The 12,022-nt window shown below is 38.3% G+C and overlaps 2 protein-coding genes and 1 non-coding gene across 5 annotated transcripts in view; all 3 read right to left on the minus strand.

The window, feature by feature from the left end:
* Positions 1 to 12,022, minus strand: part of CTHRC1 (collagen triple helix repeat containing 1) — a 403,863-nt gene that overhangs the window by 69,014 nt on the left and 322,827 nt on the right. The gene's annotated exons all lie outside the window — the stretch shown is intronic.
* FZD6 (frizzled class receptor 6) overlaps positions 1 to 12,022 on the minus strand; it is a 33,729-nt gene that overhangs the window by 17,352 nt on the left and 4,355 nt on the right. The gene's annotated exons all lie outside the window — the stretch shown is intronic.
* On the minus strand, positions 6,357 to 6,399 carry LOC126961957 (small nucleolar RNA ZL63). The gene has a single exon (XR_007728533.1). It is a non-coding gene; the product is annotated as a small nucleolar RNA ZL63 (small nucleolar RNA).

A 12,022-nucleotide genomic window follows, 5' to 3' on the forward strand; every position in this document is an offset into this window, starting at 1 on the left:
TTCAGTCATGTTGTTTGATGCATCTGTAGTTCATTCCTTTTAATTGCTGAGTAATATTCCACTGTATGGCTGTACCATACTTTTCTTAACAATTTACCAGTTGATGGACAGTCTGAAGTGCCCATGGGACATTTGAGTATGGAATATCTACTAGCAGGTGGTTAAATAAAGCTATATAGAGGTGAGACTTTAAATTAAGGATATGGATTTAAAAGTCATCAGTATAAAAGTGGTAATTGAAATAATTGGCTGAAACTACCTAAGGAGAACAAGTAGAGTGAGAGAAGATGAAAATTCTGATTCAAGGGAAATGCACTGACTATATATTAGCATGTCCTTCCACTAGAAATGCCATTGAAATGAAAGAAAAGGTTTAAAGGTAAAAAACAAAATCTATAACTGCATTTAAAAAATAAGGAAAGGGCTCCCTATAAGCTTTGGGAAATTTTTGAAATATAAAAAAAAGGAATGACAACTTCTTTCATCAGTATGGCCAATGAAATATCTCCTGCCACAAAACATTCAGGTTCTGGATAAAGTGCAACAAATATACTTTAAAATGCATTACTGAGCACTGTACACATCTTAAAACTAGACTTAAAACATATAAACAAAAAGCAATAAAACTATAGGGAGAAATGGACAATTCCACGGTCATGAGAAATTTCAATATATCTTCTTCAGTAAATGAACGGTCAAGCAGACAAAAATTAATAGGTAAATATAAGCTTTGATTATAGACTACAATTAACAATTAAGTCTGACTTAAAGGGCATATACAGAACCCACACCCAACAATTAGAGGACAATAGCTATGGAGGATGTCAGACCAGTGGGAAGTTCTCCTGTCCTGATAGGGCAAAGTGACTAAGCAGAGACAGGGTTGCCACCGTTGACATATGTTATTGCTTTTATTTGAATGATGCTCTGAGATTGGATCCTTTGTCACCTCACAGGAACTTGGAGTGCAAACAGCATGGTACTTTTCTCAGTTTCCTCCATCGTGAGGGGGAGAGAGTGCCCAGACGGTGTGCAAATCCTCCTCTGAACCTGAGGTAGCAGAAGGGGAGCTGCGGGCAACTAGTAAACTCTAGTAAACTCTTTGTTTACTGTCCCAAAAAAGCCTAGTTCCTAAATTTTTTGACTATCTGGTAATCAGATCCTTTGGTGGAAAGAATTAAAACACACTGTGTTTATTTAGTTCTTCTAACTCAGAAGCCATGATTAACTGGTGGTCAGCACTTAAGAAGTAATTATCTAGTTCAAGGGCAGACAAAATGAATGCAATACATGTACTTTTGTTATACTAAAACACTTTTCTTACATGGAAAACACAAGTCACTTCCCTAATTTAATTCTTCTACAGTGCCAAAGTTGGCTAATCCAATAACGTTGATATTCCTGCACTGTGTGGAGGATAAACTGAATGCTGAAAACTCAGATACCTTCAGAGGCCAGCCAGGTAAACTCAAATGCCTGTAAGACGATAGAGAATATTTGAGAAGCAGTGCTACTCAACCCCAGCAGACTATTATTTGGAAATGGGGGCATAGAATTGTCAGGTATATCCATTTTTCCCAAGAAAACAGAACTTAGATTGTTATGTGTAATTTCTCAAATTTTAGATTTTGGTACTTTACACATTTGAAACAGGACCCCCTCTCCCTCCCCACCACACACACACACAGAAAAATCAAGTCTCAGTTCAGATCCAGTGTGGGCCACCAACTTCCAAGTTCAGTTGCAGATGAAGAGCCTTAAAGAATTTTAGACTTGGAAGGGACTTGAGAGAAAACCTTTAAGTTAATTATTTTCGAAGTGTATGTGTGTCTGTGCATGCACACATACACATTTTGCCAAGAAACATTTTCCTTAAATAAGAAGTTAAAAGGAGGCCGATATACTAAACAAATAAAAGCACAGTTTCTTGGGCTGAAAAGGAAGCTCTCCCTGCTGAGATACCTCTCACCATTCCCCTTTGCTACCAGTGACCTCAAAGTACCTCCAGAGATCACAGATGAAAAACCACTGACCTAATCTAAGCCCTTGGATCAAGTGAGAAAACTGAAGCCAATTTCTTATTAAAATTGTTACTCACATTCCAAAATGTACTCTGAATTAGAAGCTAGGTATCTTTATTCCTGATTGAGTGCTACTTTTACCAATTCTATGGCTACTAATAATAAATCAGAGCTTTGGCTCATTTGGTACTTACCAAAAACCAGGCACTGTGCTTTTTCATATACCATTTTCCTTTATTACAACTTGTTCTCTCCACCTTGCAGCTGAGGCAACTGAGACTCTGAGAGGTTAAGGAACTTGTATAGTCACAATAGTAGTAAGAAGCAGAACTAGGACTAATGTCCCTATGACTCCAGAGTATGTCCTCTTTAACCTTCACTCTGTGCTGCTGTCCGTTTCTCCCTGAAAATTACCCTTTCCCAAAGCACAGCGACAGGCAAAAATGCCAATGAGGATGAAGGGAAGAAAATATATCAAGAGGATTGGGACTCTTCCACATGAAAGAAACTCTTCAGTTTAAAAAAATTAATGTTCACAGGATACATATCAAACACTATAAAACCTCAAGCTATGTTGATTACATTCCAGATGATGATGTATCTCGTGAAGCAAAAGCAAGTATTCCATCATATAGAATACTTTCAGAACAAGTCACAGCACTTTAAATAATGGGTAGTCAGCCTAGTATTGAACTCGTTATACCAATCTGTTGAAACATAACTAGGAGGAACATATTTGCAGTCTTTTGAAGTAAAAATCATGATCGAAATATTTTACTTTCTTCCTCAAAATGTCCTGGGTACCATTCTCAGAAACCAAATCTAACATGACACATTGAGATATTTCTTATGTCCTTAATTTTATGCTATGAATTTCATCATGTTATTAAACTAGCATTTAGCATGGTAAGTGCCAAACCTGTGAATTAAACTCATGAATTAAAGTGCAAATCCATGAATTGAGTAGATATCAAACCTGGTCACATCAGTCTGTTCCTTTTACTCCCCTTTAGTGATACCACCTTCTTCAACTCTTAGTAACCCAGTGCCTTCATGATCTCACTTATAAACTCCTCCTTTCAAATTTCATTCTCAAAAAAACTCATCTAATAACTATCAGTGTTGGTTCTGAGATTCTACCATTCAATAACCAAAACAGTGCTATTTACTACAGTTTCAAAACTCAAGAAATAAAAGGTCAGCTCCTTTAAGGAAATGGTCAGTCCCTGGCAGAAATCCCTGGAAACAGCAGTTACTATTAGTACTGGCAGAGATGAGAAAGAAGAGGACATCTGAGAAGGCAATTCACATCTCTATCGTGAAAAACAGCCTGAGCCAACAGTAAGAAAAATGAAAAATGAGAATCAAAATCAAAATACATGGAGTATTTTATATAATCCTTCGTTGGAAATAATGCCAGCATTTTAACTCTAACTAGGTTCTAACTCTTCTTTAATTCTAATACTTTAATTCTAACTATTTAATTTAACTACCTGTGCTTCCTTTGGCAGGTAGTTTTCTGTTTCTGAGTCTCAGAGTATCCATCAGTAAAGTGAGAGTGATGAACTAGATGACCACTAAGGAGATTTATGGCTCAAAAGTTTAGGAAGAGGGTAACAAAGAATTGAGTAGAAGAACTGGAGATCAATTTCACAACAACTGTAGGCGCTACAGTGAAATTTTCTCCTTGGTAAGGAACACTTTTTTTTTTTTTTTTTTTTTTTTTTTTTTTTAAGAGATAGGTTCTCACTCTGTGGCCTAGGCTGGAGTGCAGTGGCAAAATCATAGTTCACTGCAGCCTCCCGTTCCTGGGCTCAGGTGAGCCTCAGGCCTCAGCCTCCCAAGTAGAGAGAGTCTGTGTTGCCCAGACTGGTCTTGAACTCCTGAGCTCAAGTGATTCTCCTGCCTCAGCCTCCCAAAATTCTGGGATTACAAGTATGAATCACTGTTCCCAGAGAGTAACACTGTTTTGCACTGTGCTCTAGAGTGAATATTTACTATTTGGGGGAATCCAAAAGTAGGTAAGACACCATGGAAGCTAAGAGGGATTCAGGGATACAACCTGGCAATGAAAACATAGGCTCCTGACCTAAGCTTGGCCATTTGTATACTCTGGGTATTGTGATTCCTGGGGAGAGGGTTATGCAAAAGAACAGATATAGTCAGATTATTTGAGGAAGCTGCAATGCGATCAGTAATTCTTGCAGTGGCCAAATAAGTGTCCAGTGACAATGGCTCAGGAAGTATCCAATGGTATTGGCACTGGTGACAAACTAATCCTGTGGTATGACCTTAGCTATGCCCCAGTTCCCTTTGCTCCTCCTTACATTTTGAACCTGGTTCTCCTGCCTTCCCATTAATCTTACAAGCTGTCCAATATCTATCTATTTTCTCCTTATTCAGAATTGGTTTCTGTTGTTTGTAATCAAGAAGACCAACCAGTACAGAAAAAAAACATACAGAATGGTTTGCAAGTGATCTCAGCAAAACAGGAGGAACTCTAGAACTGGGTTTCTGGTCTGAGGCCAAAGGCAGTGAGCATCCTGTTAGTATTTAAAGATGGAAATCTGGCAATGCATGGCAAAGTGAATTAAGTTATCCTTGTAAGCACTTAGCTTGGTTTTCGCTTAGCTTCTCTGTACATATTAGAGTGATGTGCCCCGTGAACATGAGGCTATGGGAGATCAAATGAGTGGCTGCTGCCAGAGAACCAGAAAATAATATAAAAAGCATGAGTTATTCAGATTGTAGGGTAGGGTGTTGACTTCTAACGGTACTGCTTGGTTTAGGAAGAGAAGAACAAACTGGCATCTCTGAATTTTTGACTCAAGGTGGGGAGCAAAATACTAGGCTGGGCACGGAGGCTCACACCTGTAATCTCAGCACTTTGGGAGACCAAGGTGGAAGGACTGCTTTATGCCAGAAGTTCAAGACCAGCCGGGGCAACACAGCAAGACCCTGTCTCTTAAAAAAAAAAAAATTAGCAGGTTCTGGATGCACACAGCCCTATAGTCCCAGCTGCCTCTGGGGCTGAGGCCTGAGGCTCACTTGAGCCCAGGAGTTCCAGGTTGCACTGAGCTATGATTGTGCCACTGCACTCCAGCCCAGGCAACAGAGTGAGACCCTGTCTTTAAAAAAAAAAATGAAACACACACACACACAAGGACTAAAAGGACTTAAGGCTTAAGGAGTTGAAAACCAAGCAGTTTGATCTGCAGGTGGCTAAATTATATCAGTTTAATGTGCTTCCCATTCATGTAAGAGACCTGGTGATATTGTAACTAGGAAACAGTGAGACCTAGAGTTCTGTAGTGGGGACACATGACAAGGCTCAGGATATCACAGAGTGCTCAGAACCTGCAGTTCTCAAGGTAGACCCTTTCTGTAAGAAGAAAATAAATAGCCCCCTGCCCCATCCCACCAGTCTTCGATGTCTCAACCTATAACGAGAGTTTCACCCCAGCATGCCGTAGGAGCATCAAGTCAAAATCGAATCTGAAAAAAAGACCTACAAACTAGTTGTAAGACTGTAATTTATATTGGTTTCTGAGGGTTACAAATTGAGGAGGAAATAATACAATTTTAGATGGGGCTAAGACATACTGATACGGGGTTATTTCTCAGAGATTCTAGATTCATTGTGCTAGCTTCAGAGACTGGGCTTTTGGAGGTAAGATGATAAATGGGCTTTTGACAAGGGTTCAGTGAGACCTAAATCCAACCCACTGCAATTTTCCAAGTTCATGTATGTACACTTAAAATAGCTGTATTTAGCAAAAGCACAATCATCATATTTGTTTCCTGGGTAAATGTTATTATGGTAGGGACCAAACAAAAACCATTAGGGTCTCCCTCCCTACCATGATAGAAAATCAAAAACCATACTGCAGATTAAGGGGACTTTCAGAGATTGGCAACACCACTAGAAACACACTCGGGGTAACAGTTCCCACCACCTGCTCATTTCAACTTTCCAGTGGATTGTCTTAAGCAACCTCAACTCAATTGGCTAAGGTGATTCTCCAGATGTGGTCTCTTTCCTGTAGCAAATAGTAAAGCTCAGGCACCTTGTATGCCTCTCTAAGCTAGCCAGTTTTTTCTTCTACAAAAGCAATTTGTTCTCACCCAGCAGGGACAGCAGCATATCTTTGCCAACTTGCCTTAGAGCAGTGGTTCCCAACAAGTGGCCCCTGAGTGAGCAGCATCAGCATCCCCTAGGAACTTGTTAGATGTGGAATTTTTCCACCCCATCCCAGACCTATTGATTCAGGGACTCGGGTGGAGCCAGTGATCTGTGTTTTAACAAGTCCTTCAGATGATTCTGATGCACACCAAAGTTTAAGAGCTTCAGCCTTAGGGGAACATCAGCTCTTCAACTCTGTGCCTCAAATTCAGTCAGTGAAACATATCACCGACTTCACAGGACATCACACTAATCTATCTTATCGAAGACATAAAGATGATGAGGCCATAGACATGTACTCTAGATGCCATAGTAAGACACAAGTGCAGATGAGGAGATTAACCCTCCATAATTAAAAGGGACTTGGCTTTTGCTACTAGTTCCTCATAGAAACTAAACAGGAGAGAACATCTAGAGATCATCAAGTCAAGTTACCTCTCATGAATTGAGTGTTACTGAACTCACCAACTCATGATGTCAGGGACCAGTTGCATTCATCTTCAAGTGGCCGGGTAGTTCTCAAAGATATGGGAAAGTAGCACATTCTCAGAATGCCTGCTTCTGCCATATTACAATCCTTTCCTTAAAACACACCTATGGCTTCAAGGAGAGTTCCCTCTGACCAAATGACTCATGACGAAACAATTACAGCCTGGCTTACAATAGCTAGCCCCAGCCAAGAGTGAGCTACTATAGGATTATAACTCCATTCAGAGGTGACCCCAGCAGGCAGAACTTCAATCACTGTCTATGTTATCAGTAGAAAGATGGTCTCAGGTAAGAAGTTACATTGATTCATGGGCTATAGCTAATGGTATAACAAGATAGGGACCTGCAAGCAACAAGAGCTTGGAAGAGTTCTAGAGAACTGGTATTAGGAGTCCAGAAAAGCAGTATGTGACTGGACTTCTCCAAAATGGGCCTATAATCTCAAAAATAAAATTTTTTTTTGCATGTGAATGCAAACCCAAAGGTCCCAAGACAGAGGAGGCTCTTAAATGTGTAGACTAAATAATCTACTCTGTGGATGTCAATCAGCCTTTTCTCTAGTTACACCAGTATAGGCTTAATAGGCTCAGGAACAAACGGGTCATGGTGGCAGAAGAGTGCCCAGATCCAATAGCATAGACTTCTCCTTCTTGGGGTCATCTGGCTATTGCTGAGTAGTTCATTTGCCAGAAGCAGAGCAGTAACCAATCTTAAGCCCTCAATATGGTATCATGTCCCAGCAGGATCAACCAACTATCTAGTGTCAGGTTAAGTATCCTGGATCCTTTCTATCCAAGACTCGTCCTCACTGAAATCCCCTGCTTATAAGTTCCCAAGTAGACTATACCTGTGCCAGCATCTTAGCTGTAGCATGTTTTCTTACAGCCTGAGCTTGAATTCTAGCCCACCTGTTGATTCTATGAGCTACCTGCTACTCTTATAATCAATTCCTTTTCTGCTTAACCAGTCTGGGTACCCTATCTAAGGTGGAAAGGACATAAAAACAAAAACAAACAAACAAACAAACAAAACCAAAAACCTTAGAACACAAGGAAAGGAGGCTCCTTTTTCAGAGTTAAAAGAATTAAGAGCTATATAAAACCAGTGAAGAAATGACCAGGGCAAAATAATATTAAAATAAGTCTATAAGTATTTTTTGGAAATGAGTAAACAAGGGCAAAAAAGTAATCTAAGAAAATAAGCCTTTGTCAAAAAGTAGAACTGAAGGTACAATGACAAAAACAGATAGGTTGTTTTACATTCCCTCCACCAGAATATAAATTCTGTGAGGTCTGTTTGTGCATTACTGTATGTCAAGTACCTGAACAGTGCCTCAAATATTTATTTATTTAGGCATTCAAATATTTGTTGAATGAATAAATACCAGCTGGTCTCAGTGAAATATACAGGGAAAGGACCAGCTAGCTCCTGATGCTATAATAATATCATAATGGAAGGAACCATAATATGGGCCTGGGGTAGGTGGCACTGTAAGATTCTGAATGGAAAGTCTGGGCTAGAATTTTAATTGAGAGGGATCAAAAGAAGGAACTGTTTGGTTTCTTAAAAATATATAAAGCATAACCTAAGCAGAGTGGTCCTGTGGCAGTATCTTGGCAGTGCCTTGCTTCCCTGAGTACTGAAAATATGGGATATATAAACGTTTGTCACTTTTCTGAAGCATGAATCAGAATCCCACTGGTACATGGAAGCAAGCCACATCAACAGTGAACAAGACCAAGTGACTCCAAAGCATCTGATCCTAAGCTCAGGATTTGTGCTTTCTACTCATGGTGACATACACAATAACTCCCATGTAGTGAGAAAAGTTATATTTCTTGCTCTAAATTGGCACCAAAAACAAAGTCGATTTACAGTGATGGTGATGAAAACTGAGTGAAAGAAATTTAAAATGTGGTTGAAAAAAAGTGATGAACCTTAGCAAAACAACAGGCTCACTAAAGTGTAAAGGGGCCCTTAAATGTTTTCAGTTACACTTCACTGGGCAAATACTGTTAAAGTGGTTATAAAAGTCTCGAGTAAATTCTTCGAGAATGCCAATGGACTACTGTATAGGAAAGTGATGCAAATTTTGTTACTTATTTTCATGAATGTGATCAATCCCAGGCAAGTCACCTTCTTTAAAAAATGTAAAGTGGAGCCTGGAATACAAGAGAATAAAAAGCAGGAATTTACATTATTTCCATAATGGAAAACTTGTTATTTTAAAACTATTTCTTGTGAGGGACCATTAGAAAATTTAAATCATTTCTCCAAAAGAGATTTCCTTTGGAAATTAGACAAATGTACATATTAACTGATTGATACTACAAAGGAATTGATCTAGAATCAATTATTTTTTTAATGTAAACCTTAGAACTTGAAAAACTACAATTCTGGGAAAGCTATATATTCAGGTACATATTCAATAAATATGAATGAACGAACACATGACAAATATATAACCTAGAGTAATAAAGTTTCATTTTACATGCCACGTTCTTGGGGAAAGGAAATAATCACAACAGTCTTCCCGTGGAATACTAAGGAATGGGCTAGGAACCTTGTGCTTCTCAGCAGAGCCTCCCAGGAGAAATATCCTTTCTCTTCACATACAGGCCTGCCCTTATTCTGCAGATTCAAAAGAAGGAGTCAAGGGACTTTTCCTGCTACTGCAATGCAACATCATGAAGGAAGGTTTCTACCTTTAAAACACAACAGTAGTCATTATACACGCAACTGGCTTGGAACACTTCTCAGTATTTATTTCATTTTATATGATTAATATCTTACTTTCAGAATAGCTACAGTTATTTTCAGATAGTCTTTCCTGAAAAACAAACAGGTTAATCTCACTAAACATTTTCTTTCTTTGTGTATGGACATACAAGGGTAGAGAATATGGAAGAAAGGTGAAAGCAGGAAGGGACTGGACTCTTCGAAAAGCAGGAAAATAAAAATGCTTAAAAGCTACTATGCAACAGAAATAGATATTTTCCTTAAAAGTCTGTCTATCCAGTTTTTCTCCATTTATTTTTAACTGAATAGAGACATTCTAACAGCACATATTAACAGGTGGAAAGGAAAGTTTTTTGTTTTTTTTTTTTGGCTCACTTCCCTTTAGACTGTTTAAAAGGGGAATGACCACTTGCTGTTCCAAACACAATATGTGACCTGGCTTTTGCCTAGACCTCAATGAAGGCAATTGAAATAGAAAAATACAACATTCTTGTTTCCATTTTCCCTACATCAGTCTCAGCTCTTTTGGGATGAAATCAGTCTCTCAAGGGACCTCAATCTCACAATATGTGAAACAATGCTCTAGATATGAAACAAAAGGGACACAATGGAAAAGCAGCAGCCATTTGTTTTTCCACTTGGGAGAGTTAGACTGTACATCCTTTTCATTACAAAGCCCAGTTACTATGCAGAATTGTAAATTAACTCTTTGTAATACAAATGATTTCAGGTTCACATAATAAAATAAGGAAAAAACTGAAGTCCCTAATTTTAAGCAATCTCCGAAACAAAATTAAAGAACCAACATATCCCAGTGAGATCCTTTTTGTTTGTGATAAATTTTACTTAAAAAAATTTATGCGGAAAGTAACATAAAACTTAGGTAATGTATTAACATAAGAATGCACATAATGTCCACTTATTACATTCTACACTATCCTTAAAACATTTTCAAATACTTTAAACCAAGGTTCAGCAAACTGTAGCTCCTGGTTCAAATATAGCCCACTGCCTGTTTTTGTAAATAAAGTTTTATTGAACACTGCCTGTTTTTGTAAATAAAGTTTTATTGAAACACAGCTACACTCATTTGTTGGCATATTGTCTGTGACTGCTTCTGTGCTACAATTTCAAAGTTGAATAGCTGTGACAGAGACTGTATGGTCTGGAAAACCAAAATAATTTTGTTTTTTACAGTAAAAATCTGCAATCCAAACTTCTAAACCAGTGGGTCTTGAACTTTAACACTCATAAGAAACACCTGGGCAGCTTGTGAAACCACAGCTGGGCTCCATCTTCAGCAATCATGATTCAGTAGGTTGGGGTAGCAGTCTGTGAACTTGCATTTCGAACAAGCTCACAAGCTGCTGGTCTATGAACTAAAGTTTAAGAACCATTGCTCTAAACCATCTCATATAATCACAGATTAAAAATGACCATAAATGCTTACATTCTATAGAACAGGCTAGCTGTTACAAAATGAAAACTAGGAACAAAAAAGGAATGAGATAGATCTCTTGACTTATATGGGATTCTTGGTGGCTAACAGAGTACAATTCATTGCCACAGCCATCAGCTTCAGCCCCTCATCCTAACACTAATACACAGTGAATCCTGGAAATTCAATAGGAACCAGCAGAAACTAAAGGCAATTGGGTTGGAGGTGTAAAACCTAAACTGATCTTTAGAGAAGCTATAAAACACATTTTTAGTAAAAGCCAAGTTACAAGCAGCTATACTTTAGTACTCAATTGGAATATACACTTCAGGACTAAAGTACAATGTTTGGGGAAAAAAAAGACGCATATAGCTTATAATCCAACAGTCCAATCAAAAGTTGAATTCCTTTACTTCATACAAACAACTAGAAATGGTTAAAAATCAAATTTTTTAAACAAATTCTAATGAGTATGTGTAGAGCTAATGTGGGAAACAAAACAGAGGATGTCAACTGATAAATTTCATTAAAGCTAGGCTCAGACAGGATGAAAAAGAATGGTATGTAAACCACCTAAAAATATTAGTATGTCTTTGATTTGGACACTATAGATGATAGAAGTGGAAGGTAAACATTTTGAGGGAAAATTCCCTTTGCTGACTTACTGGGACATAAAATCCTACCTTTTTCTTTATTTAGCTTCTATGGAGCCTCTACCATGCTCAGAGGCATTGTACTTAGTATTAGGGATAGAAATGGAAAAAAAAACCAAAACAAACCCACCATCCCTACCTTCAACTAACTCTCAATCTAGAGACATGTAGATCACTGTAAAACAGCATGATAAGTATAAGAACAAATGTACATTATAAGTACTGTAAGGGTGTAGAGTGGGCTGATTAAATATGCTCAGGAGAAAGGTGAAAGAAGGCTTCACTAAAAACAGTTATTGCTTTAACTGAGACCTGAAGGAACTGAGCAGGTGAAGAAAGCTAGGTAGACAGACAGCTCACCAGAGGATACAGTGTGTGTAAAGATACAGAGGTGATGGAGAGTAATATGGATTTGAATTCTCCAAACAGGTCAGTTGGCTAAAGCAGTGTGTGCAATGTGGGATGGTACAAGATGGGAGACTAGACAAGAAGCCAGAGA

Source organism: Macaca thibetana, chromosome 8, assembly GCF_024542745.1.
Source record: "Macaca thibetana thibetana isolate TM-01 chromosome 8, ASM2454274v1, whole genome shotgun sequence".
Taxonomy (NCBI): Eukaryota; Metazoa; Chordata; class Mammalia; order Primates; family Cercopithecidae; genus Macaca; species Macaca thibetana.